Here is a 5,076-nt window from a genome sequence, read left to right as displayed (position 1 = left end):
ACTCCACCCCCCTATAAAACCCCTCGTCCATTCAGGCTTCTCTCTCTCTGCCACCTGCTGCTGTGCCAGTAAGGACAGCATGGGAGCCAAACCTAGGTTTGAAAGAAATGACTCTTTGCTTTTGCATCGGACTCGCTGGCTCCCTGGTGGGCCCTTGGGAATCTTGAAATCTGGGCACAACAGCTTCAGTGGGACTCTGGTGCTCACTAAGTCAGCTTCTTGATTGTGTTGCTTGTGGCTGTGTAGAGTTGTAATCTGCTATGGTCTAAAACTGTCTGCTGGCTTCATTGGCTCTGGGGCCTCCAGGGAGGTACAAAGTCAGCCACTTCCTGAGGCCACCCAGCAGGATCTATAGACGGATCTACAGAAGGCTGCTATTTGCTATTTGTATTGGGCCTGGAGGTGCCCATGTGAGGCCTAGCTCTGAAGCAAGGCAGGCTGGTGCTTGTGCCAGGTCTTGGGCCTTTTATGGGTGGGTTTGGGGTATGCTGTCCCCAGCTGTAACTTGTTTGAGAGATTTTAACAAAGTCTGAACCCTGAGCCAGGACAACCCATTCATATGCAAAATCTGCTGGTAACAGCTTGGATGGGGCTGCAAATTGGATGGGGTGGGGTTTCAAGGAATCACCAGGACAGAGCAAACTGTGTGCTCTATGCTGATGGAAACTCAGATATGGCTGCCAGTCAGACCAGGGACATGGGAGGTCCCAGCATAGGAACAATGAGCCCTGCCAGCACCTCAGTCTGGGAGAAAGCTGACCTGGAGTCCCTGACCCCATGCCAGACAATCCAATTCCTCCCCATATGAGTCTGGGTTTCCTGGCCCTGGGGCTCAGATGACATGGGACTCCGTGAATTTCTGTGCCAGCCCTTTAAGAGGAATATCTCTGATTCCAGCAGCCTCCCTGTCACTCAACCATAATCCGTGCTAGTATTTACAACCCAAAGTGACAAGGTCTTTTTCTCCCATCCCTGCAGCCCTGGCATGGGAGTCTGATATGGGGCTGGAACCCCATGTTCATCATAGGTGTCCTCTACAAAGAGGATCTCCCTCCTAATTAAAAAAAAAATGGCAGAGTTGGGTGGCAGACCAGCCCATTCCCAGCCTCTGCCCCTCCTACCAGTCTCAATGTGAGTTCTTCTTTATTTTCTAGTTGTAGCACTTCCATTCAGCCAGTGTTCAGGCTGTTCTGAATCATGATTGTTCTGTGTTTTAGTTGTAATTTTCAAGTGGTTGTGGGAGGCAATGAGGAGTACAGGCATTTACCTACCCACCATCTTGGTTCTTTCCCAGGCTCTATTTGTGATGTTTGACAATGACATGTTAAGGTTCATACCTCTCTCTTGATTGGCACGTGGAAAACTAAGAAAGTAAGGCTACACCCTTGTGTCCTGCAGCTGGGACATTGAACCCACACAAGCCCCTCCTGTGAGCAGGACCCTTCCCACCTCTAGCACCAATTCACAATAAAACCCTTAACCAGTGTCCTTACCTGGGGGATCCAAACATTTTATTTCTTTTATTTTCATATATTTTAATTGATTTCAGAGAGGAAAGGAGAGGGAGAGAGAGAGAGAAACATCAATGAAAAGAGAGAATCATTGATCTGTGCTCCCTTCACAACCCAAACCAAACATGTGCCCTGACCAATAACCAAACCCTAACCTCCTGGTCAATAGGTCAATGCCCAACTACTGAGCCATGTCAGCCAGGAAACCACGTCTGACTTTCTGAAAAGCCTGCCTTGCTACCAACAGACACCTCCATGAAGAGATAAACCTTTTCAAGGTGCCCTTGCCTGTGGGACATTATCAGCCTGGCCATTCTACTCTAAGGCAAGGTGGGTCCCTACCTCCTCCTCACGGTGTTACCTGCGATTGGTGCAATGAGAGTGATGACATGTCAAATTACCTGGGTCTTTCTTCTCTAGCTTTGCGTTCATGTGCCGGTGGTGGCCACTGTCCAGCATCCACGTGTCCTGCTGCTGGCAGGCTGGGACCCTGGCCTGTGTAGAGCTTCACTATTGAGTTAGTAAAGGCTTTAGTTAAATTTAGGGGGCCTGGGTCAGAAGATTTGATAATTAATAGTCATTTGGGCACAAGATTGTCTGAAAGACACTCTACAATTTGTCCATGTGAGAAAGTTGTCTCTTTTTATAATAGGCTTTCTAACTCAGAGACTTTAGAGGTAAGTGCACAATTGGGAATCCAGAGGTTCCCTGAAGGAAACTGTGACGTGAAGAGGAAACCACACAGGAAAACAGCCCAAACCTCCAACTGCACCTGCTGCTGGGGTGGTCCTTGTGTTCAGGGACCCTGAGCGCCCTCTGGTAGTCACAGCTTCTGCTGCAGGGAGGTTAGTGTCTGGGCTCACACTGACTTCCCCTCACAGTGTCTGTTGCACAGCAATACATGGCCTTGTCCTCAGATCTCAGGCTGTTCATTTGAGATACAGCCTGTTCTTGATGTTGTCTTTGGAGATGGTGAATTGGTCCTTCACAGAGTCTGCATAGTATGTGCTCTCACCATTAGCAGTAATAGCACAAATACATTCTAGCCCCTTCCCTGGAGACTGGCGGACCCAGTTCACGTAGTAACTACTAGAGGCGAATCCAGAGGCAGAACAACTCTCCAATTCAAAAAGCCTCTTTTTGAATCCTCATAACTTTTGTTCCAAGCATGTCACAGGCTTGGGGGAAATACTGATAAGGCACCTTCCCAGGACATCTGCCAGATTGTTTCCTTGAAAGCAAACAAACTGTGACTGTTCAAGACAATCCCCCTGGTATCAGCTCAACTCCAGCTCTAAATCTTCCCCACTTCCCTTTCACCTAGCAACAGCAGACGTTACTCTTTAAAGTAGAAGGTCCATTTTGTAAGTGCCCTGTATTGACTAGTGATACACCGGCCCTTTCCTTTCTGGAAAGTAAAACACACTTTCTCTCTGTATCTCTCATTTTAGTTGTGAATTCTTGCACAGCACATGTCACCAGCCAAACCCTAACACTGATTTCTGGATGTAACCCCTGGGATCACTGTCACCATGTCCCCACATGATGGGGGTCAAATGGAACCTGCACCTGACTCAGAGCTTTTCTCACTCGGGGGAAAGCTCCCTGGGAATATGATTGGGGATTAACCAAGACCAAGGACACACACGTCCAGGGTTCTTGTTTCATTAGGTTGTCATCTCCTTGTTGTTTAGCCAGTTCAAGTTTTCTTTCCCCACTTTCCTCTGAAACAGCCCACATATTCCCTAGAGTCATGAAGACACTTTGTTGAGAGTGTGCAAGGGCACAAGCCGTTGGTGTGTAGATTTCATATCATAATCTTTCCTGAATTAATTTTCTAGTTCTATCATTTTACAGTTTCAGTTTTTGGATTTTCTATATATAAGATTAAATAATCTTCATACAGATAGGAAGAGACGTTTTAACTTGATATTTCTGATGTAAATAGTACTTATTTTTTCCTTGCTTAGGTTTTTTTTTACAAGTATTTCTAGTTTTGTAGAATAGAAGCAGTAACTTTGGGCACCCTTTTCTATATCTTGAAGAATAACTTTCTATTTCCTCTGTGTCACAGTGGGCACCCTTGCCATAATCATGATCTTAGAAGATTAACTTTCTATTTACTCTGTTTTGTATTATGTCATTTGTTGGTTTCTTAAATGTGACCTTTGTTATGTTGAGGTAGATGCTTTGTATAAGTAATTTATTAAAAATGTATTCGTAAAAGGATTTTGAATTTTTAATGTTTTTTTCTTTTTTATCTATTTATGTAATGAAGTATTTTTGTTCTAAATTCTGTGGTTTACATACATTGAACCATCCTTGAATATGGATGATATTCCACTTGACCATGATTTGTTCAATATGCTATTAAATGTCCTAGTGTAATGTTGACTTGGAACTGGGGAAGGAGAGGATGCAAGATTTATTTTGAATCATAAGTCAGAAATATGCCTGACTTTCATGAACAAATTGTTACTATACATGTGGGTTTACAGCTCTGACTTCCTGGAGTGCCTTTCCTGTGCTTCCCAGAGATTTCAACCATGTGCATAATAAACATTCCATGCCCCATGGTGTGTGTTTTTTGTTGTCAGCCTGGTCATCTGCACCAAGCTGTGTGGGTACCTCTGCCTCTGCCTGGTGTCACCTACTCTTGGTGCTATGAGCATGATGACAAGTCAACGACCGTCAGCACCCCGATTCCTTCTCAGCTTTGGGTTCATATATCTGTGTTGACTACAATTAAGTATTCAGGTGAGCTGCACTGTTAAGTCAGCAGAGCCTCTTTTCAGATTCAGGAAACGTAGGGCAGAAAATTAGATGAATTCCATTCGGGCACAAAGGTGGCTGAAAGAGACGCTCTGCCTTCTGTCCACCTGAGAAAGCTGTCTCTGTTGATAACAGACTTTCTAACTCAGAGACATCAGAGGTAAGTGAAGATCAGGAATCCAGAGGTTCCCTGAGTGAAACTGTGACATGAAGAGGAAACCACACAGGAAACAAGCCCAATCCTCCAACTGCACCTGCTGCTGGGATGGTCCTTCTGTTCAGGGACCCTGGGCGCCCCCTGGTGGTCGCAGTACCTACTGAAGTGAGGTTTATGGTTCTCCAGCTCCAATCCATGGTGAGGGCTGTTTTGATTTCATTAATTTTCCTTCCTTCTTCTTGATATTAATTGATTTTCCTTATCTAATTTTAAAAAAATGGTTACTATTGAGAGTATTACTGATGTCTCACTTTCCCCCCCCCTCATATTACCCCTCCACCCCATTCCTATCCCACCCGAGACCTTCACCACCCTCCTCTCTAGGTCTTTGGTTAATCACTTTCCAACATTCTCTCCCCCTTTGCCTCTGAGATTTGTAAATCTATTCCATCTTTCCATGCTCAGGTTCTATTTTATTCATCAGTTTAATTTGTTCATTAGATGCCATGTTAGTTTATTTTGGTTCTTAGATTCAGTTGTTGATAGATATGTACTTATTGCCATTATTTTGTTCATATTTTATTTTTATCTGTTTATATTTTTATTAATCTCTGAGAGGAAGGGTGAGGGAGAGTG

Source organism: Myotis davidii, unplaced genomic scaffold (assembly GCF_000327345.1).
Source record: "Myotis davidii unplaced genomic scaffold, ASM32734v1 scaffold1041, whole genome shotgun sequence".
NCBI lineage: Eukaryota > Metazoa > Chordata > Mammalia > Chiroptera > Vespertilionidae > Myotis > Myotis davidii.
This window is presented reverse-complemented; position numbering follows the sequence as displayed.